A 24,300-nucleotide genomic window follows, 5' to 3' on the forward strand; every position below is an offset into this window, starting at 1 on the left:
AAACAAGATACGTCTGTGTCTGCCAGCGTGATTAAGTACCAAGTACTTAATCCAGTTCACCATTAAGTATCTGTGGACGGAAAGAAAGAAATATGGGAAAAGGAGGTAAGGAGGAGAAAAGGGACGGGAGAAAGGAGACGGAATGTGATCTATAGACCAAGATGGGGAAAAGAACGAATATAACCGAAAGCCAACCATGTGTTGCACATTTGACTCGCGGTTTTATTTTGCCCTAACAAATAAAATAGGAATTTTATCTGTACTTAGCTATTGGAGGAAATGAAGCTCAGAGCTCATATGTAGTTAAGGGACTGTGGAGAGAGATTCAAACTGCTACCCCTGCACAGTTCTCCCTGCCTTTACTACCGTATTTAGCTTGGATTCCTCGAACAGCCCAGCCCCTAAGACACCTCCTTGCTGCCCACTCCTGTACCATGCAATAGTCACCACCCAACACCAGAAACCGTCTACAATGCAGAGCAGATAGTGTCACTGTCCCCTGACCGAACCATCCTGTGGCTTCCCTCTGCACTTAGAATAAGAGGCCAATGTCTTTTTCGGGTCTGCAAAGACCTACTTGTTACCTGTATCTCTGACCCCTAATTCTCCCTCCCACTCACCATCCTGCAGCCACACACCTCCCTCCCGTTCCAAGAATACAAAGCCCGAATCCAGGTTTGGGTCTCTCAACTTGCTATCCGCCTGCCTGCAAATGCTCTTTCCCCTGGATCAGAGAATGGCAAATCATGGTCTGCGGGCCAAATTCAGGTCCTCTGCCCCTGCCTGGTCTTACAAATAAAGTTTTATTGGAACACGACCACACCCATTTCTTTTCCCTACTCCTGCTTTCAGACTACAATGGCCGAGTTGCAGAGTTAAGACGGAGAGTACACAGGTTGCAAAGCCTCGAATATTTACTCTCTGATCTTCTTCGGGGGGAAAAAAAAGTGCCAATCCCCGCCCTGTATCATGGCCTGGTTGGTTCTATGCGGTCACTCAGAAGAGGTTTCCACCCCAAATGTCATTTCCAAGGAGCGGACTGTCCCGACCACCCCGTCAGTATAAGGCAGCTCCTTGCCACAAACCCTATCATCTGTATTCCTGTCCTTAGAACACTTATTTTATTCATTTATTCCTTGTTTCTTACCAAACTCCCCTCCTTAGAATATGCATTCCAGGAGAGCTGTGACATTCCAAGTCTTGTTTACAACATTTGCTAGTTATCGGCACAGAATAATCTATGATGAGTATTTTTAATAAATGAATACATGATGGTCCCCTTGGTTTTTATTATTGCAACTCAATATTTTCTACCGTCTTAGACGTTCTCACAAGAAAAGAACGCTCCGGCCGTAGGAAAGAACAATGTGTAATTAAGCAAACTTTGCTCAATTCCGCAGATCTATTTCAGACACAGTAGAGACAGGCATCACACCGCCCTCAGGAAAACCATAAAGACCACGAAACGCGGGGTATGCTCTAACTTCATTGTCAGTGCAGTATCACAGACCTATCTGCAATAACGAGGCAGAAGCATCTGGAAGGTTTCCGCGGGGAGAGGAGTTTGCTCTGGGAGAGTCCTAGAAAACACTTCGAAGTAAGCAGTTTGCCGTTTGAGCTCAGCGACTTTGTCTGTCTCCCCTCCTTCCCGCGATGCAATCACTGCCCAACTGTCTTCGTTTAGAAGGTCGTTAAGGACAAGGTGTTTCAAAGCTTCAGGAAGCCAAGTTACTAAATTTACCTCCAAGGTGTCTCTGAACGTGTCATATACTATCACACAATTCTTGCTTGGGATCGGAATGGCTCTAACTGGGACGTCTGCGATCAATTTACAAATGTGTCAAGTGAGGGTATAGGATTAATGATCCCTGAAGCCCCTTTAGTTAGAAGAACCCGTGCTTCCAGGATGCCCACCAGAGACTTCGGGGCACTGCAGAACACGGACACCGAGGACACATCGATGGGAATTACAGTGCTGTGTGGTTTGTGGGGAGCCCCTTAATCACTCACGGCCTCAGTTGCCTGGGACAATACGGAAACAACAACGCCCGCCTCTTGTGTGGTCGTGACAATCAGAACATACTAAGCGCATAGAGAGCACTTGGAGCTGCACCTTGCTAATAAATGGAAACTAATATTGTTTTTTAAAGGTTTATCTCTGAGAGAGGGAGCGTGAGCAGGGGAAAGACAGGGAGGGGGACAGAGGACCCGAAAGGGGCTCTGTGCTGACAGCAGAGAGCCCCGCGTGGGGCTCGGACTCAGAAACCACGAGATCACGACCTGAGCCAAAGTCGGACACGCAACCAACTGAGCCACCCAGGTGGCCCTCATTATTATTTTTCTAATGGGCTCCAGCCTCAATAAAGCTGGGGAGAGTTGATCATGAGCCAGTAAGGACGCGATCACAGACCAGAGTTGGGGGGGGGGGGCGGCTCATAAACCACCACTCCACAAGGAATCTATTTTTGATCCGAAATCAAGAAACCTGTTCTCAGAGAAAGATTATTAAGGATCCCAGGGACAATTTCAGTTCAAAAGACAAGCTGGCCTTTGTCCTTGAGCTGATGGACGGCTGCGGATAACATCAACCGATTGGCCCTGGTCTCGCCGAAACAACGATCTACAAAGAAAGGTTCGAGCTGCAGGCAGCCTTTCTCAGCCCAGATGTGGTTAGAGAGAGGCTATCCTACACTAAGGAGACTTGGGACTTGGTAAAGCTCCTTATTCTATTTACCAAATTTCTCAACATTGAAACCCTTTACTTTTAAAACTCACCCAATTTATTCTGTGTAATGAAATGAAGAAAATCATATTCCCTAAAATTCCTCTTAGGGAGACGCTGTATTTATTTAAAAGAAATTACTTTCTTTGGAGCATGAGACCCTAAGGAAATGCTCAAGTAACACAGTACAGCAATTAAATGGTTCCACCTACTAATGGTTCCTTGTTAGAGAGATTCTAACAAGGGAGAGGCCTGGAGAGGGAGAAAGGGCAGGAGGTGGGAAGACGGGGAGGAGAGGGCAAAGGGGCGGGAGGGAGAGGGAGCCCTCACGGGCTGAGTGGCAGAGAAGGGAGTCAGGAAAAGATTAAAAATGTCCAATGGGAGGAGGTACGTTGTTTGCTTTGAGTGTGCAATTCCAAGCCCTCCCTCCGTTTCCCCTAAGAGATTCGCAAGAATGCCGTTTTTATTGTCCCCTGTGTTTTCCTGCATTGTTTTGTAGAGCTGAAGAACTGCTGAGTTCTGTGTTCAAGTTCGTACAGGGAGAACACAATGTTCCAGGGAATCGTAACTTGGAGAGCAGTGGGAATAGGGGAGAAAGAGCTAATATCGGAGTCAGACACGGTCCTGTTTCTTTATGGTTTCTCATAATATTTTTAATGAAGTTTTAAAAAAAAAATTACCTCATCCGTACTGTTGCATGGCAAATTAAGACCAGAGAGACAGAACTCAAGTGTGGTAGGAGGACCCTCCCCCAAGGGGGGCGGGGAGGAGACACACTCGGAAGGCCAAGTTCAAGGAGCACGTCTCAGTCCTTCCCACAGAACACCCCTGGAAGGGAACTGCCTAGCTTGCTCCGTGGAGAATTTTAGGTTCCTTATAAGACAGAGCTGCCCAAAGGAAACAGAACACGAGCCACATATGTAGTTTTAATTGTTCTAATAGCCAAATTAAAAATTGTAAAAATAAAGGCTTAATTTAATGATGTCTCTTTATTTCACCCAACCTCCCTATACTGTCATGGCACCGTGTAATCAGCACAAAAAGTTGAGGTATTCTACATTTTTTACGCTCAGCTGTTGACATCTCCTGTGTATTTTATACTCACACCACCACTCAATCCGGCCACATTTCGAGTGCTCAACAGCCACACGTGGCTGGGGGCCACTTGTCCTGGACAGTACTGATTTCAGGTGTGAGTCCCAGGCGGTTACGATCACGGGCAAGTAGATGTAATTCCCAACTAGATCCACGGATAAACTGAACAGTTAATCCACATGTGGAATATTAATTGGACAGTACTGGGTTCTGGAAATTTATTCTTCTTAAATTATGAATATGTGGCTTAAGCAAGCAGACCCAACAATTATTGAGCATTAGTGCACGCACCTGTTGGAACGGGCACTTCCCTCACGTCTAATCCTCTCAAAGAAAACATCTACGGATCGTTCTGGAGACGGACATGGCCGACTTGTGCCCAACATCTAGTTCATCCCTTTGCCTTCCTGAAAGGGTAGAAAGCTACTGCATTTCCTTGACTCTGAAACTTTCTCAGTATGATTTGTATTCAGCCCATCGGATCTACACGTATAAGATCCAGGGCCCGGAAGTGAGGCAGAGACAGCACATTGGCCATTTTCGCCCTTTCTTCTGGCACAGGCACAGATTTTTCATCAGAATTAGAGAGGTGCCATTATCCAGTCTCCACTCGCGGACCTCGGGAAGCAGGTTCCTGGGCACCTGTGCTGCTGGGCCACACCTGAGCAGCTACCATGTGGCTCTGGAGGCACTGGCAACAGGGGCAGCACCTAATTCCGTGGACTTCTGAATGTTGTAGATTCCCACTGATGCTATAGGTTCCCGAGCCACCTGTCCCGATGATGAAAGGAAATAGGAGTTTCCTTGATGGCTCAATTCTGCAGCGTGAACGCACAGGTTATTCTCTAATGTCACACTAGATTCCGTTCTTTTCTCCCAATGATTCCATAAGCCATTCCCACAGAACACCACGCTGACCCATCACGTCAGTGGTATCACACTGATCGGACGGGGTGAATTCAAGATGGCTAGCGTACCGCACGGCTCGGTACGACACATGCTCTTCCGAGAGTGAGAAGTCCTGAACGCTGAGAAATCTGCAACACCAGTTTTAGAGGTCCAGTGGTCAGAGGTATGCTAGGACATCGCCTCCAAAGTGAACAACAAAGTGCTGTATCTTTTATCCCTTACCACAAACTAGGAAGCATTGGCATCTGATACATCCCTTTGGGTTCTGGAGGCAATATACACTTTCCCCCAGCAAAATGCTCTGGCCCTTAATATTACATGAGAAGCTTCCAACTCTGAGCAGGGCTTAGAGTAGGAAAGGGCACCGCAGCGGATCCTGGTTGGGCACAATCAGCCCCGCCACTTGGGCCATACAATTTGGCAGACCTTGTTGTATTGGGCGGGTCAGGGGAAGAAAAAATGCAGCACATAGTTTATAGATCTCACAACACAGATCTCAGGTTCTGGAGACCATCTAGAGCAGAGAATTATATACATTTGTGGACAATCAGCTCCAGGGGCTGCTGAGCTCTAGCTGAGAGTAAGTCTTTGGCAGTAAGACACCAAGTGACCATGTCCCCTAGAAATTTCCCTCACATGTTGTCCTTCATCCCGTTTGACCCTCAAAGTCACAAAGTCAAGTAGGCCCAGTAATAATCCATTATGAGATCCAATCAGTCTGGGACGGAGCGGGGGCACAAGGCACAAGCAAGCTGCAAAAGCATGTCACCTAGACCCCAATGTCACCAGGGCTGTTCAGCACCCGACTCTCTCAACTCACCGCAGTGGTCCTGCAGGGCAGGGTTGGCGGGGCAGGGGCAGGGGCAGGGGGTTCCGTATAGCCAACTAAGAGGGAGAAAAAGCCCAAGCTTGGTTTATGGATGGTTTGGCTCAGTAGTACATGGGTGCAGGTCAAAAATCCATGGTGACTGCATTAGAGCACCAGTCGGGTGGCTCTCAAAGACAGTGAAGAAGGAAAACTTTCCCAGCTGGCAGAGCTTGGAATGGGGTATCTGGTCGGTGACCATGCTAAATGCAAAACGTCTCAACGTTAGAATATATATGGCCTCGCAAGCATAGCCAATAGCTCGGCAGTTGGTCAGGTGCCTGAAAGGAAATGATTGGAGAGAAAAGCCAGGGGTAGAGCCGCATAGATGGGTGGGACGCTTGGGAGCAGGCACTAAGTGTAAAGATCTTTGCATCACCCGTTTAGGCCCACCCCGAGCCATCAACCACCAAACAAGCAAGGAGACAAAATGACTGGGTCAGTTGATATTGGCCTAACTACGTCAGTGGCTACTCCCAAGTCCTGGCTTGAGGGCCACAGCTACACCCACCGCTGTGGCTGAGGGAGACGTCCCACGTGAGCCCTATAATGTGACTGAGCCTTCTTATCATCACTGCCCCCTCTGATCGCCCAACTGCCAAATGGGGACGTGTAGCAAGCCCCCAGTATGGCACCATTTCTCAAAGAGGCACACCAGCTATCTCGTATCAAGTGGATTATACCAGGCTCCTTCCCTCCTGGAGGGCCCGGAGTCAGCCTCGCAAGAACAAAAGCTTCCTCTGGGTAAGGGTTTGCTTATCCTGCCTGCAGACCCTCAACCTGAGCCAGTGACAGGGGTGGGCGAGCGGTGGTTTCACAAGTACTAGAAACCCGTACTAGAAACTTCACAAGTACTAGAAACTAGAGCGGGTTGGCTTGGAACCATTAAACATCCAACTACTGGACCTTCCTCACGGCGAGGGCGGTACAGCTGTGGGCCCATGACCGTGGCATCACATGCTGTACGATTCAGAAGCAGACTAGTGACAGAGACTAGGGCCTGCCAAAGGTGTAGCTGAAGTACCAGCTCAGAAATAATACTCTGCAAGGATACAGTACTTCCCTCCAGAACACAGCACGCACAGCAAATCACACTTCTCTATGGCACTGTGTCCCCAGGAGGAAGGACACAAGGTCCAAGAGCAAGGAGCAAAAGCAGGAGAAAGCCTCCCTACGGTCATTCCGGAGACATCTGGAAGAATGTGTGTTTACCATCTGTTTTATTCCGGGCTGTGCAGGGTCGGAGGTCCCGGTCCTCGAGAAGGGCGCGTTCTGCAGAGACACAGCAAGGGTGCCACCGAATTACAACCCACGACTGTCCCCTGGGGCCACTCAAGCCCTCACCCTGGTAGGGCAAAGGAACCCTGATCAGCAGGAAGAGGTGGGAATGTTTTTTACACAGCGCGGCCAGGGTGGAGTATGTGTGGGACTGTGATCCACTTGGACAGCTCCGGGTACGCCCCTGTCTGGCTGTGATCACGAGCGGACTCGGACGGCAGCCCAAACTGTGAAGGATGGGATCACCAGGGGCTCTCTGGGACGCCTGAGGTGTGGCGGTTTGGGAACACCGCAAGTCAACCGCCGAGACCTTTAGAGCTGACAGCTGAGGAGAGGGAGAACTTAGAAGTGATAGCGGAGGAAAGAAATTACTAGTATCGGTTGTGACCCCGAAAGTAACTGTGACGATGAAGGCTGTAATTTCCCCACCACCCTCTACCTTGTAGGTTTCCCTTCAGTAAGAGGCACAAAAGGAGCCTCAACGTGCTATCTCCAAAACGTAGGCAGAGAATGATGGGTGCAAGCTAAGGGGTGGACAGGGGCAGACACGGAGACACAGCGCTCTGATTCCCCTTCCAGGAAAGGGCTCGTTACCCATGTGTAAGAGCCACCTGGGCTTTGATGTCAAGGTCACACTCCTGTGGGGTCCCCAGGCTAACAGCTAGCACAGCGGCAGGGCCATTCCCACGAAGGGATCCCTTTAACAAGCAGTATTTCCTCCTGTGTTGCCTGTTGGGCTGGCGGAGATCTTGTCAAATACATACCGTGGTCTGACGACTGCCCTCCCCTGTCCTTACTCTCCCCCATTTTCCTCCACACGTGTTTCTCGATGGTAAATCTTTTGCCCCCCCCCCCCCCCGCCCCCCATCTCCAACTCAGGTTCTTTCCTGGAGGACCCAGGTAAGACCAAGGGTTACTTTTTTCAGGAGATTCACTTCTTGGTAGCAAGAAGCATAATAAAAAATACGTTAACCATGACCTCCAAAGAAATAATATACGGCAAGGGTATAGTGAGTAACAGAGGCATTATTAACGGGCTGGGCCATTAAGGCTTCTCTGAGAAGACGCACGTGAGTAGAGACCTGAATAGAGCACAGATCCGTGCAACAGAAGTGCGAACATGGAGTGGTTTTCACTTTCTCCCACGTTCGCCAGGGTGCATTTTCCAAATCAACCTTGGCCCTGTTCACTGTGTTCTTAGCTCATGACCTGGTGTCTTGTACATCATCGCAGAATCAATCATATAATCCTTCTGGTATACCAATCTTTTTGGTATGATCATACCAAAAACACCAAGGCATTTTGACCTGGATTCCTCCAAATCTCTTTATTTCCCTTTCTTTGCCCATGACCCTCTCTCTGGGGAAGACTGTGTTCTCATGGCCAATACTAATCTCTCCATTTGTAACTGAATACAAGCAACGTAATGGTGTTCTCAACTGCCAAGAAAAAATTATGCATTTCTGCCTCCAGGGAACACTGCCATTTTCACAGAGTACGAATCAGAAACTGCTGATGCTTCATAAAGTAAGACTAATGAATCTCCGTGCCACACTGAAAAAGGACGTGTTCAGTAAAGTGTTTGTTCATTCATCACCTCGTGAGCACCTGCTCATGTGCCTGGTTTCGGCAGCGATGGTAGAAAGATAGCCAGCACCCCAAATCTTCGACCAGCTGTCTCCTGTTAATAGGGCGTTCTAAGAATTCTTAATGGAGCCCATTCTTGTAGATTCCTAATAGGCCATATTTTGCATGGGTGACACTAGGAAAATGCATACTTGTCCCCAAATAGAGTGCAGTGCCCTAGTTTGGATGACTTAGGCCAGCTCACATGCGCTGCCCACAACATCCCTCAGCCAATCTAACTTGAAGGCCAGACTTAAAGCCTTAAGATGACCTCTTTCTTGGCTTTCTCTACCAGGTCTATTCCAGGAATTGGAGCCAATGATCTTTTTTAATAAAATAGTACAATGAGGGAAAGCTAGATCGTAAGTGTAGGAACCTGGCTTCGTAAGGCCCAGAGTACAGCACCCCGAGGAGCTTACTCCAGGCTTCCCTCTGTGCCCATGTCAGTGCTGGTGGCTGTTCCTGGTGCAGGGGGGCTCCAAAGCTGGGAGGAGTAGACACCGCTGCTACTCCAGCCCAGTTGGAAATAAGAAGAGAAGCAACAATAATCCCAACTGACGGCTTCTTGGCAAAACATACCCAACCTCTTTGATCCACCTGCTGAAGGACAAACCTGCTTCCTCCCAACACCGACACTGAATTGTGGATTCCCAAGAAACTGAAAAACCTTTGCTTTATTCTAGGGCTGATAGTTATTTCTGTCGTCGAGTGCTCACCCTGCTTTACAGGACCTGTCCAAAATAAGCCCATGCTAAGTAGCGGAGAAATGGATCCACAAAGAGCTCAATGTTTTCTGTGTACGAGGACACGAGCCCAGTTCGCACTCTCGCCACTGCCTTCTAGAAAACGCTGAAGAGATGCCTCCGTGTAAGACATCGCCCACTTAGACCTGGTAGCTCCACTCTCTTCCCCCCTCCTGCAACTTCATTCCTATTTCTGAAATCGGGGTTTGCTGCCATTGTGGAAACAGTGAAAGCTTGGGAGCCACGGCAAGGACCTCATGGAAAATCTTTACCCAAACCTCACAACTGGATGCAATCCTCGTCTTTTTCTCATCGAAAGCAAAAATCAAGTCTGCTACTTGTCCAGAACCCAAATCCAGGGCTAGAAACTTTAAAACAATCTGTTCAAGTGTTCAGTATATCATTTGCAGCGTGTTCTTAGGCACACTGTCCACTCTGATCTTCAAACACAGAGAAAATGAGCACAGCAGGACCTATTAACTGCATCTTATAGAAAAATTCTTCCACGGAACTGCCTGCCTCCCCAACCTATATGGTCTGACCCTCAAAACCCATCTCTGTAGTATATGACACCCTCTCTGGTCAAAAATTGGTTGAGGGGCGCCTGGGTGGCTCAGTCGGTTGAGCATCCGACTTCGGCTCAGGTCATCAACTCACAGTCCGTGAGTTCGAGCCCCACGTCGGGCTCTGTGCTGGCAGCTCAGAGCCTGGAGCCTGCTTCAGATCCTGTGTCTCCTCTCTCTCTGCCCCTCCCCTGCTTATGCTCTGTCTCAAAAATAAATAAAAACATTAAAAAAAATTGGTTGAATCAGGAAAGATCTCGATGGCATCAGTCTTATTCCCTCAATCAGGAATCTAGAACTGATTCCTAGACAGAAAGACAGCAACGTGCAAAAGTGGAGACAGGAGAGAAGAAAACAAACAGTAGAGACCGAACATGAAGTTGGAGAGCTCGGGTCAGAAAAATAGCCATCTGGGGAAAAAGAATCACATAGTTTGTAGAGAGGAACAGGCCCCCAACATGAGACAGAATGCTGACATTTCAGTCCCATGGCCTAATTTCTTCCCAAGGTCTGGCGACATCCTTGCCCTTGAGTTTTGTGGGATGGTGCTGGCACTTACAATGTTCTTTTCTTTAAGCTAGGCCTAATTGGTTTCTATATTTGCAACCACCATAAAAAAGGTAAGCTTCAGAGGGATCGCATTCACCCAAGTTCACGTGGTTGGAGAGTGGCAGAAAAATTCAAAATCAAACTCCAAGTCCCTGACTTCTAGTCCATTAACTATAAAGAGTTGTTCTATCCTAGAGACACCTACTTAGATCGAGAGATAGCACAGAAAGGTTTATACAGTCAATTCGGAAGGAAAGAGCACAAAAACTGAAATAGCCAAGTCAGTTGTAGGTTAACTGGCATCCCCCAAAAGATATGTCCGCTAGGAACCTGTACCTGTGACTTTATTCGGGAAAAATTGGTCTTTGCAGCTGTAACCAAGGACCCTGAGAAGAGATCATCCCGGATCAGGGTGGTCCTTAATTCCAACGATAAGTACACTTTATAAACGAGGAAAACAAGGAAGAGGAAGTTGAGGTGGGGACCAAGGCAGCCAACGAACACTGAGGACCACTGGCCGGCAGCCACCGAGGCCCCAGCAGCTAGGGGACACGCATGGAACGAGCTAACCCTGGGGAGACCCGGACTTCTGACTTCTGGCCTCCAGAACTGTAAAAGAATACATTTAAGTCACCACGCTTGAGATAATTTGTTAGGGCAGCCGCAGGAAACTCAACACAATGATTAAAAGTAGAAAGAAATCTGAAGGGTGGAAAGAAATTAGAAAAGACAATCTTAGGAATGAATCACGGCAGCCTGCGATATTCGAACTACAGTGTCCGCGTGAGAAGGCTGGAGGTCAACAGCCCGCGGGCTCCGTTCTGGTCACCCAGCCTTTCACACCTGTTCGGTGCACAGTAGATGGGCTCACCGCTCGTGAGCCTGCAATGGACTTGCGTCGTTGAGGTCCGGGCTGCTCAGGGCGAATAGTTCAAAATGCTATTTTGATTTTTGATTTATTTGGGAAAGGATGGAGTGTTTTCTTTCTTCTGCTATAGCTTTACCGGGGAAGAAATAAGACATCTTCTCCCTTCCTCATGGACACCAACATACCTACTCTCTGTCAACCCCCGCGCCCCCATCACTCCAAAAAAGAAGCTCTGTGAAGCAGGAGAGAGGTGAACACTGCCTTCTGCATAATTCTCTGAACTAGAAATCTTTGTGTTTCAAACATGGAGCCCACCAGGGCCACGGGGATGGGGGATGGTTGGTCCATGAGCGGTAATGAGGGAGACGGTGGCTTTCAGGGGAGAAGTGGGGGGCACAGCTCCAAGGGGGCTCAACTCCGCAAACCCCGACAGGCAATGGCAGGCTGAAAGGGCTGGTGGCATGGAAATCTGCACGTTCCTCATACACAGCACCCCAGAAATAGACCTCGGAGGGGGAAACAGTTGTGTGAATACCCCTGGAGACTAAACTCTTATGAAAAGAACCAGTTTCATATTTTGAAATTAGAATACCTAAGGGCATCCTTTCTTTGTTGCTTGCTGGAAGGACAAAAAGCAGGTCAGGGGACATGAAGGGTTTCCTTCCCCGCTGCCTTCCCTTTTGTTGAGAGTAATGCATTAGATTAACATACGGGCGATGTGCTCACTTGCGATTTTAATGAAAGATTTGGTTTTCTAGACATAACGTATAACATATTTGTATACAGAAAATGAACGGAGGTCTTACATGCTCCCCAGTTGACGATTCCATCTCGAGAGGAACTTAACTCAGGTAAGTTAGGTATTTAATGAACGAATAATCTACGGGAGATTTGTGGACAAATAGCCCCCGAAGAACCTGTGACTATCTCAGAAATGTTAACAGAACTTTCTGTTAAGACACAGGACCTCTATACATTTATTTTTTAATGTTTACTTTTGAGAGAGACAGAGTGGGAGCAAGGGAGGGGCAGAGAGAGAGAGAGAGAGAGAGAGAGAGGGAGACACAGAATCCAAAGAAGGCTCCAGGCTCCAAGCTGTCAGCACAGAGCCTGACACGGGGCTTGAACTCACAAATGGTGAGATCATGACCTGAGCCGAAGTCGGACGCTCAACCGACTGAGCCACCCGGACACCCTATTTGCTTTTATTTTTTAAAGTTTGTTAATTGAGAGAGAGAGCAAGCACACGTGAGTCAGGAAGGGGCAGACAGAAGGAGAAAGAGAGAGAATTCCAAGCAGGCTCCGCATTGTCAGCACAGAGCCCGACACAGGGCTTGAACCCACAAACCATGAGATCACGACCTGAGTGGAAATCAAGAGTTGGATGCTTAATTGACTGAGCCAAGCGTGTGCCCCTCTCTATATACTTAAGGTCTCGGCTCTTTCAGCGCTCTGTGCTCACAACGTCACTGGACCATAAAAGAAGTTGTACAGCCTCGTCTCGTTGACCTAAGAAATGATCAGCTCTGTATGTCGACAATACAAACAACCTAACACAACTTGGATCTTTCTTACTGGGGGCTTTTCGTCAACACATTTAAAAAAAAATGTGATCACGGGTAAGTAAAAGACTTTAAGATAATTTCTACCTACAACCCTAACCAATAGGGGTCCCCAAGACCAAGCTGGCACTAAAGGGGAGCAGCATCAGACGTACTCGCAGATGTAGACACAAAACCTCTTTGTCACTGTCCAAAGTTCGGCCCGTCCATGGCTCTCTGAACTGCCTCAGAAACAGTCCCAGTCCAGTCCAGTGGAGAGAAGGGACTCAACAGTGCCACTTTGCATGGGATCTGATGGCTGGGAACTTGTGCCAAGCTTCATTTAAAAAAGGAAATGTGCCATTCATTGTCCCTAGAGATTTGTGAATTGATTCAAATCTACTACTTTGCATGCTGACAATCTATGCCTAAGACACTCCTGTGTTTATGACTCAAACAGGATTATTTGAGCAAAGTTGAACAATGTTGACTAGAGACTCTTTTTAAAAATATTTTTGAGGCGGGGGAGGGAGAGAGAGAATGAGCGTGAGAGAGTCAGAGAGAGAGAGGAGGACAGAGGATCTGAAGCGGGCTCCACGATGACAGCTGTGAGCCTGGTGCAGGGTTTGGACTCAGGAACCATGAGATCATGACCTGAGCCGAAATCAGACGCTCAACCGACCCAGGTGCCCCAAGACTCTTTCTTTTTAATTTTTAATGTTTATTTATATTTGAGAGAGAGAGAGAGAGAGAGAGTGAGAGTGTGTGTGTGTGTGTGTGTGTGTGTGTGTGTGAGAGCAGTGGAGTGTTAGAGAGAGAGGGAGACACAGAATCCAAAGCAGGCTTGAGGCTCTAAGCTGTCAGCACAGAGCCCGACACGGGGCTTGAACTCACAAACCACAAGATCATGACCTGAGCCACGCAGGCACCCCACCCACCCCCAGACTCATTTTTGATCTTTTGTTACGATTATACTTAATAGAAAAAAATTAAGCTCCACATGACGTGTCCACCGCTTAAGAAAACGTAACCTGCTACTAGTCTGTAAGTTCTCTTTCCTTTTGTGTCTTCGGTCTTTCTAGGAGCACAGGAGGAATCCGTACTTTCCCAGCCACCAAACTTTGCAAAGAAACCCCCCGGGTACCCAAACCAATTGTAATAGGCTGAGTCTTCACCTCTGTGGCCTCTAGACACTCCCTCCTCCCCAACGTCCACCTGAGCCGTTTGTGGTCTGTGTTGTGGTGACAGGACTGGTCACTCTCTGATCACCAGCTAAGTCCCACTGGGCTTTGAGCTGAAGTCAAAGTTCCCGTCCTGATTCTCTTCTGGTTGCTGAAAACACAAGCCTGTGCGCTCCGCATGGTGCTGTTTCCTATTTGTTCCCTGAGGCTCTCCCCACCGCCCCGGCGAGCCTCGCCCTTTACAGTAGGAACCGGCCCTCAAGGCATCCAGGGGCCCGACCCCCAACCCAAGCCCCACTGCAACCATTCTGGTCAGGTTTACAAATGCATTTACTGCGTCAAAGAACAGTTGTCTTGCACGCAATAAACTCCTGAGACGTTTCTGCTGCCCAAGAAATATGTGTGGTGGGGCGCCTGGGTGGTAAAGCATCCCACTCTGGCTCAGGTCACGGTCTCATGGTTTGTGAGTTCAAGCCTCGCCTCGGGCTCGCTGCTGTCGGTGCAGACCCGCCTCAGATCCTCTGTCCCCGTCTCTCTCTGCCTCTGCCCGGCTTGTGCGCTCGAAAATAAACAAATATTAAAAAAAAAAAAGATTTAAATAAAAAAATTGGTATGGAGCACCGATTGATCTGCTGGTAAAATAAATTTACTGTGCCTATTCTGTTATGGAAAGTGAACAAAATGCACAAAGCCCCTGCTGTTTTCTGGCAGGTGGTAACAAATGATTCACAAAGAAATACAGAATGCATTAGATGCTAACAAATGCTAAGGAAAAGGCAGTCAAGGGGGCTAGGAAGTGCTAAGGTGGGTGCAGGGTCCTATTTGATAAGGCATAGCTCAGAAAGGTATTACTAATAGACATTTACCGCAGAAACATGAAGGAATGAGGAAGCCAAGCAGGCAACTTTCTGGGGAAAGAAAGTTCTAGAAGGAAGAGAATCCTTTCACAGACATTGCAGTGGAACCGTGCTGGGCATGTCAGAGGAAGAGCATAGTGGATGAAACGTAGTTATGCAAGGAGTAGAGGAGCAAAGGCACTGGGGCAGCAGTCCCTGGACGTGGCCACACCTCAGAATCACCGGGGGGCTTTAGAAGCCAGCACGCTGGTGTCTGGGTCCACCCCTCGGGACTGTGGCTTAATCAGTCTGGGGGCATGGCCTGACATCAGGATTCTTTAACAACCTGCCCAAGAGACTCTACCGCACAGGAGAGTCTGGACTATGAAAACACGGTGACGTTGCCTAGCAACCCTTCAGCCCACATCAACAGAGAGGACTCAGAGAGGTTGTGTTTTTCTCTGGCCACTTCTGCCGCCTGGATTAGATACAAAGAGCTGGAAAGTGGATTTCACATTGCACCCGTAAGTGCAATGAAGAAAGAAACAAGGGGCTGAGACTACGCAAGACAGTGGCTGGAGAGGGGGACCACGGAATCTTGGCAGGTCAGCAGTCAGGACCGGAGAGGGATGGCCAGGGTTGTGATCAACGAACCTGCATGTCTGCTCCGAATTACAAAGTGTGGGTTTTTCCTCACACCACCAAGCAGTTCTCGGACACCGGCTGGCTACCCCCCAACCCGGTCCTGACACTATCTGCCCAGGGATGGCATCAGATCCCACAGGTTGGCGGCTCAGTCCCACACGACTGCCACCCCCCACTTAAGATGCCAGTCACAAGTCCAGCCTCTGACCAAACTGGCTAAAGTAAGAGGGTCCCACCAAGCCCTTTCTCAGGTCTAATTTGCCAGGGCCGATCGCAGAACTCAAGAAAACAGTTTACTTGCTAGCTAACGGACGGAAGAGACGCATGGGGCAAGGTGTGAGGGGAAGGGCACTGAGCCTCTACGTTCCTTGCCCTCTCCGGGTACGCCACTCTCCCTAGACCTCCATGTGTTCCCGGATCTGGAAGTTCTCAGAACGCTGTCCATTTGGGTTTTTATGGTAGCTTCATTACGTAGGCACGATTGATTAAACTGTCGGCCATGGGTAACTGATTCAACGTCCAGTCCCCTTCTGCTCCCCAGAGGTCAGGGCTGAGGTGGAAAGCTCCAACCCTATAATCACACGGTTGGCTTTGCAGGCAGCCAGCCCCCATCTTTAGGTGGTTTCCAAAAGTCACCTCATTCGCAAAAGACATCTTGACGGGTCTGATTACAGGAAATTCCTGTGACTTGGGGAGCTCTGTGCCAGAAACAAGACGAAGACCACAAACACATATTTCTTATAACCACAAACAGAACCCAAGTCCTACTTGGGCTGAAGATTTGTTCCCTGAAGTACTAGAAAGAGAGGTGGAGAGGGAGGCGGTGCTGGATGCAGACATTACAGAGGAGATGTAGTTCTTAATAATGGAAAGATCTAGCATGGGACCACAGAAGTAGACGATCGAGGTATAGTGGAAAGAAAAAAAACAACAACAAACAACTTTGGAAGCTAAGACAAAAACCGAGGGGCCAGAGTTTTGGATGGCTAGTCTGTTTGTCGTTATCATAATCACCATGAATTATAGCAGCAGAGCGAGTAATCTAGGAGGTCAAAACATTCAAGGAATGGAAAAGAGTAAGCAGGGATGTCTACGATGTACTATCACAAAGAGGGGCCAGGGCAGTAGAGTCTGATAGCAGGAGCTTCAAATCTGCGAGGTGTTTAAGGAAGGAGGGAAAACAGACTGGAAGCAGCCGGGGGGGGGGGGGAAAAGCTAGCACATCTCCCGGCCCAAACATACAAAGGAAGCAAGAGAGGAAATGCCTGCCGTAGAATAAGGCCACAGAAGCTGCACCCATGCAGGATCCAGGTCTCCGTGTGAGCACAAGGCAAAGGACACATTCAAGGGAAGACACTGAAGATACTGGGGATGTTGCCAGGGACGGGCCAGGGCTCCGCCATGGGAGTCGAGGGGGTGGGAGCGTAAGTTAGGTTAGGAAAGGAGACCTGAGTCATGAGCGAGGACCTGGTGTACGTGGCACATTCTGGCACTCGTAGAGCCCTTCAAACAGCGGCTGGTATATAGTAATTTCCGTGTAAATGTCAGCTATTGTTCATAGTATGGTCACTGATGCACAGAGGGATGTAGATCATGATGGTATTAGTCCCAACAGACCTTTAGGAGGACTGTATTGGTGAATCTATGATTCAGGGGGGTGGGTAAGGATAGGAATTGGGATAGGAAGTTGTGGCCCTGTGGAAACAGGAGCAAGTACATAAAAGGGAATGCAGAATGCTGGATCACCAAAATCCTTTAAAGAGAAGCTACTAAGGAAAAAAAAATCCATAAACCTCTGGAGAGAAAGAATGCCTAAGAGGCATTCCCGAAATTTTCTAGAAATTTCTGAAACTAGACAACAGTGCCACAGTGAGCACTGGGTGGTGATGAACTTTGACTCACACATTCTCAGATACTCCTCCCTTCAAAAGGTGCAGTGAATTCCCCTCCTCTGGAGGGTGGCCTGTACTGAGGGACTTGCTTCTAATGGAGAAGAATGTACAAGACTAATGGCACATAACTTCTGAGGTGTGGTCCCAGAAGACGCTGTGGCCTTCTCCTTCCCCCTCTTCTCAGATCACTAGCTCTGGGCGAAACCAGCGGCCACGTCCTGACACTAAGCAGCCATATGTAGAAGCATAGGAGAAACTGAGGCCCTTCTCCAAGCGCCAGCTCTAACCCAGCAGCCATGTGAGTCAGCCAACATGGAACAGAGCCCCAGTGCTGACCAAGTCTTCAGTGCACCCAGACCAACACCCTGACCTCATGAGAGATGGAGACAGAACCACCCAGCGAAGCCACCCCCAGTGTCCTGAGTCACAGAAACCACACGAGACAATGTGTGCTGTTTCAAGCTGATAGAAGTTTGGGGGCCATGCATCGTTAGATGGCTAGTGTGCCATGTTTGAGTTTTGATGTTAGACTAGGCTTACAAATTGTTTAAGTTTTCCAGATCCCCATACTCTCTTTTGGGGGCATGACACATTACCCCCCACGCCCTTCTTACACTGGATGCGTACCAATCTAAAAACAGAACGGGTGGCTCAGTCAGTTAAGTGTCCAACTCTTGATTTCAGCTCAGGTCATGATCTCACGATCCATGGGTTCAAGCCCCGCATCAGGCTCTGCGCTGACAGCGGGGAGCCTGCTTGGGATTCTCTCTGTCTCCCTCTCTTTCTCTGCCCCTCCCCTGCTTGCTCTCTCTCAAAAGAAATAAACATAAATACACAAAAAAATAATTTTAAAAACAGAATGGAGATGGGGTGGGAGGAGAGATCTTTCCCTTTGCTCGCTCACTAAGCTTTGATTAACCAGACACCTCACGCTGGTAAGCTGTGCACCAAGCTCTGATAGCAAGAGGGTTTTTGTTTTAAATAACATCCCTCAAAGCATAGAAAACAAATGGATTTCTAGGATACCGATGCTCAGGAGTTACACTAAGAGGCAGTCACCGTGAACGGGACGGTAGAACAGGTCTGTTGGACCCTGGCCCTGTTGGCCAGGGCCAGGGCTTCTCTTCTGTGGTCTTTGTTTTATTCTACAACAATTTGTTGGCTTTTCCTTTCAAGCCACAAAAGTAGTACCTACTTATTGCAACAATAGGACTGTCAGTGTAACAAGAAAAAGCCAACGATCTTCCTCTTTTCCCCCATTCCCAAAACAATCAATGTTAATGTCTTGTTCTGTATCCTCTTACCCCCCACTCTACGTTTACGAACAGATATAAAGACACGTGTTTTCCTTTATTTTTTCCTGAGACCACACGCATTACCCAATATGCATTTTCTCAATTTAAATACACGTGTTGGGGCACCTCAGTTAAGTGTCTGACTCTTGATTTCGGCTCAAGTCATGATCTCATAGTTTGTGAGTTTGAGCCCCACCTCGGACTCTATGCTGACAGTGTGGAGCCTGCTTGGGATTCTCTCTCTCCCTCTCTCTTTGTCCCTCCTGCATGAGCCCCCTAAATAAGCTTAAAAAAATAAATATATATATAAGTGTCATTTCATACAAACAGATCAAGCTCGCTGTTTTGCATAGCAGCATCATAATCCAGAGTATGATGAACTATAATTTACCCAACCATTCCACTGATTAAAAATATTAATGATTAAAATGCAATAGAAACATCTTTTCACATATATTTTTAACCCACCGAGACCTATGTGTTTAGACCTTATTCCTCAGTGACTTAGGAGCCAAATGGGTACATTTTTTTAAGTTTCATAATAGTGTTCCAGCTAATCGTTAAAATGTCTTGTAGCCTTTCACAGTTGTGCCAACAGAATATAATTAGCCATTTTTCCATCTTGACAGGAGCTACAAAGTTCTGCAGGCTTGGAGTGAAAACGGTCCCCCGATACCCTCGACTTGCCTGTCCTCACTAGTCACACTAAGTGTCTATTCCTGTGTTTTGGGGACATTGGTCTTTCTTTTTGTCTTCACAAAAAGAGAAAATGGGTGTTCTGTTTTTGCGTTTTTTCTTTTTCAAATTAATAGGCTTTAGTTTTTAGAGCAGTTTTAGGTTTACAGCAAAGTCGAGCCGACAGTAGGAAAAGTCCCCACGTCCCCTCCCCCATCAGCATCTGTTCTCATCCATGAACCAACACTGATATATCATTATCCGCCAAAGGCAATGGTTTTAGAGTTTTGTACACAAAATGCTGACAAACTTATAATGTGATCCACCGTTACACAGAATCATACAAAATCGTTTCCCTGCCCTAAATAAAATCACCTGTGCCCCACCTACGACTATCTGCCTCATAACCCCTGAGGTTGGGGGGCGGATGTTATACTTAAGTCCTCTAACACAAATTTTATTTATTTATTTGTTTGTTTATTTATTTTTAATATGAAATTTATTGTCAAACTGGTTTCCATGCAACACCCAGTGCTCCTCCCAACAGGCGCCCTCCTCAATGCCCATCCCCCACTTTCCCCACCCTCCCACCCCCCATCAACCCTCAGTTTATTCTCAGTTTTTAAGAGTCTCTTATGGTTTGGCTCCCTCCCTCTCTTTTTTTTTCCTTCCCCTCCCCCCATGGTCTTCTGTGAAGTTTCTCAGGATCCGCATAAGAGTGAAAACATAGGGTATCTGTCTTTCTCTGTAGGACTTGTTTCGCTTAGCGTAACACTCTCCAGTTCCATCCACGTTGCTACAAAGGGCCAGATTTCATTCTTTCTCATTGCCAAGTAGTACCCCATTGCTCTAACACAGTTTTTAAAGAAAGGGTCTTTCTGAAACAGGTACATGTGGAAGTCCAACCCGCTGGATTGGGAAACACAGCCAGGACAGAGGTCCGTGTGCCTGAGTCCTCCTGGGTCACCCGGCATGTGGTGCTGGTGACAGAAGCAAAGCCAAACAGGGCAGTAGCCAAGTTCTAAGGGGGGCCAGAGCTGTCTGCAGGCCCATAATTGGGACCACAGTCACGGTCAGCCCTGTGAGGAAGAGCCTACCTTCTCAAAATGGTTCTCCTTGGCCTTGGACTACACTGGGGTCTCACAGTGTCCTACCTGGATCCCAGAGCTCCCACAAAGGAGCTTTTGTGGGAGGTTGGATGCCAAATTGTTGATGTCGAGTAGGGGGGTCTTATTCAGTCATCTTGCATATGTCACCCTCTCCAACCAATTTTATTTTAAGTTTATTTCTAGAAGGAGGGGGGAAGCAAGGGGAGAGAGAGTGAGAGAACAAACATGAGCAGGAGAGGGGCAGAGAAAGGAGAGGGAGGATCCCAAGCAGGCTCCGCACTGTCAGCACAGAACCCGATGCAGGGCTTGAACTCACAAACTGCAAGACGATGACCTGAGCTGAAGCCAAGAGTCGGAGGCTCCACTGAGTGCACCACCCAGGCACCCCCTCCCCAACAAATTTTATACAAGTGTGACCGGATACCAAAATCTGAAAGGGACAGCAGCAATATTTAAGACTGGTAATCTCAAAATCATGTTGGATTTATTCCAGGAATGCAAGATGGGGTTGACACATCAAAATCAATTTATTTCACAATTGTAGAAAGGAGAAGGAAAACTATCATCTCAGTGGACTCAGACAAAGCCATTCATGAAATTTAGCACCCAATCCTGATGAAATTTAGCAACCTGGAATCACGTGAGAATACTGAAAACCTACTGTAGAGCACAGGTTATGTGACATCATTCTGGCTGTTCCAAATATATGCTGGTTTACTCCTCAATTCTCTTTTGCTTGGGGCAATAAAGATCTGATTAAGGAAGAGCTTAATAACTATACATGAAAGCCCTCTGTTTAGAAAAAAAGCATTTCATAATCTCAACAAGGCATTTAGGAAATTAACAGTTCAATGGGCAACTGAAAACACAAGCAACGCGAAAGTCATATTAGAAATATAAGGACGAGATCCTAGCAACAATGCCATTCAAATGCCACTCATAGCTGTTTCCCAGTTTGTGCGTGGGGCTCTGTGACACAAAATACGTGACCCTGAGTTCAAAGATAGACTCTTTTCTACTGCCCTCAAATATCAGGACTGGAAAAGTAGCTCTCACATGCAACAGACACAGAATCTCAGAGAGTCAAATCTAATCACTTCCACCCAGAACAGCCGTTCTAGAACCCATTCTCATAGGAATCCTACTCCTGTCCCAGGACAGTCGTGGGATGAGCCCTTCCTAAGTGTCTCTTCCACAGACCCTTCCTCACCAAGGCCTTCCCACCAACCCAGAGCCCACCGATGCCCCAGGAGGGCCCTCAACGCCAGCACTTGTGAGCACTGAGTGGTTGAGTCTCTGCTGACTTTGGAGGCCATACTGTAGCCCCATTCTATAAATTGTATGCTCCAATCACAGGCCTAGCGAGAACTAATTCACTGTCCTCGCTCTAAGTACTAGAGAAAAGGGGGCTGCCATTAAGGGAGGAGCCCATGAAGGCTCCACAGCAAAGAATACAATTCTGCAGAAGCTTCTCCAGCTATACAACCAAGCTCACGTGGCAAGTAGTGGATTCTCTAGAGGGCAAAAACCTCTCCTCATGGTTGTCCATGAAAAAGCAGAAAAATATTTACCCAAGAACTTATCAGGCAGGAAAAGACCAGATGGAACTTTTTTTTTTTCAGCAATCACCTTTCCCTCCTTTTACTGAGTGTCCTCCTGCCCACCCCACTGCCTCTCCTGACTCAGCAAAGCCTATGGCCGACAGCAGCGTGCACACACACAGCACAACACAAAGTGTGAAGTTTCTCACCAGCCCGTACGAGCTTCGGTCCCAGCGTTCAGGCCTTCCAGGGTTTACATACACGGAATGGGAGGGAGAGGGGCTGCAGAATTACCAATCAGTGAGTGACTTTTCATTTCTGCACACGGGTGCCAAAAGTCTGAACCTCGGAAAGGGAGGAGAGGAATGACGCTTGGCCGAGAAATCAATGGTAGTTAATAATTAAAGACCAGTTACCACATGCATTCCAACCTCTGTGGCCCAGATCTCAGTAACGAGAGGACTCAGAATCAACTGAAAGCATTTAAGTCCAGGAATTGCCACAATAGAGGAGGGATGGATCCAGCTAACTGCTCAGTGTCCCAGGAGCCTGAGCCTGGAGGTCCTTGTTTGACTGTCAAAGGAAAAGCTCTGTCCAACCTTCTATGGTCACTGCCAGGTTCTCTTTAGCCATGGAAAATTCTTCCTTGAACTCTGGTCTGTGGACCAGACTTCTAGAGCATGGATGTTTACTTCTCTTATCCTGCTTAGAACATTCCCCAGGACAATGTCCTCCTCCTTCCTCCCTCCCTTCCCTCCTCCCTCCCTCCCTCCTTTCCTTTCTTCCTTCCTGCCTTCCTCTCTCCCTCCCTCCCTGCCTGCCTTCCTTCCGGGTGCTGAGTACCCACTGCATATCTAAGCATTGCTAGGGAGAGGTAGACACAAAGAAACATTCAATTTCAGAAGCTTACAGTTGCCCTGTCACCCTAAGTTAAAAAGGTCCCTTTTAAAGCTCCTGTCATGCCCTTCATTGCCCTCAGTCCCATCTCATTAGTCTTTACACACATGCAAGAACCTCTCCCTCTTTTTCTAAGAGTTAAAACATTGGATTCAGGGCCTTTTTGCTCTTTGCCAAGCTCACTGGGCATCACTGGCTGTGAATTCTGCTTCACCCACAGATAAACTGCAGTGCTGAGGACTTGGGATACACTGGACACTCAGAGTAGAAATGGCTGACGTCCAGGGGCACCTGGGTGGCTCAGGCAGTTGAGTGTCTCACTTCGGCTCAGGTCATGATCTCGTGGTTCATGGGTTCGAGCCCCATGTTGGGCTCTGTGCGGACAGCTCAGAGCCTGGAGCCTGCTTCAGATTCTGTGCCTCCCTCTCTCTCTGCTCCTCCCCCATTCATGCTCTGTCTCTCTCTCTCTCTGTCTCTCTCTCTCTCAAAAATAAATAAACGTTAACAAAATTTAAAAAAGAAAAAAGAAAAAAAAAGAAATGGCTAATGTCTCTTGTTCCCAGGTCACTGGTCCCAGGGGAGAGACTGGGACGGCCCTGTCCTTGGTGTGTGGGACGTCATACTTTGGTCCATTTCTTGCTTGCATACCAGCCCCCACAGCACCATCCATAGAGGGGTCTCCCAGTCTCTCCTGTTCAAGCTCCCAACCTCAGTCAGCACCCTCACACTCAGATTGTATCAAGCTACTTTACAGGCAAGATTTAATGGGTCTTTCCACTAAGGAACACCAACCCCCATACTTTAAGCCCTCCCTCTCTGGCCTCATCTTCTTTGGAGAAAACGTATCCCTACTGCTGCTCCAAACCCAGACCTAAGAACAGACAGCCCTGCAAATAATTTCTGCTTCACAGTGTATAGTTTGAGGAAGACGTGGAAACTGCTGATGGTCCATAAATGAGACTGTGGAGTCAGCATGTCAGAGAAAAAATGCACTCAAGTTGCTAGTTCTGCAAGTAGTGTTCCCTATCACCTTAAACTTTTAAGAAATTTCAGTTCGAGCTTAAAGTTTTGCTAGTCATAAGCCAGTAAAGACTTATGGGCACCTAGTACAAATATGCATATAGTAGACACTCAATAAATTTCTGGGCAAACCCATTTCCCAAGTGCAGCCACATTCTGCTTCTTTTCTAATAAAAACTTTGACGTTTAAAAATTAAACCGAGAGTCACGATGGTAATCATAGGACTTCGTTTGCCATGGTTCTTAGAGACCGTTGCTTCTCCCTCTTTCTACCACATCAGAGTTCCATCCACTAGTGCCACGACAATCTAATTTTGGTGGAGACTTGGAAGATAATGGCAGTGGATTCCTAAGAAATGTTAAAACTCAAAATTCAACAGTAACAGAAACAATTCAATTGAAAATAGGCAAAGAAAAAAAAAACACATCCACGTCATGGACTACTACTCA

General features: G+C 47.7%; 1 pseudogene; it reads right to left on the minus strand.

Moving 5' to 3' along the window:
• The window catches only part of LOC128312952 (olfactory receptor 10J4-like), a 133,797-nt pseudogene extending 111,466 nt beyond the window's left edge, over positions 1 to 22,331 (minus strand).
• Between the last annotated feature and the right edge of the window lie 1,969 nt (positions 22,332 to 24,300).

This window comes from Acinonyx jubatus, chromosome E4, assembly GCF_027475565.1.
Source record: "Acinonyx jubatus isolate Ajub_Pintada_27869175 chromosome E4, VMU_Ajub_asm_v1.0, whole genome shotgun sequence".
In the NCBI taxonomy this organism is placed as follows: domain Eukaryota; kingdom Metazoa; phylum Chordata; class Mammalia; order Carnivora; family Felidae; genus Acinonyx; species Acinonyx jubatus.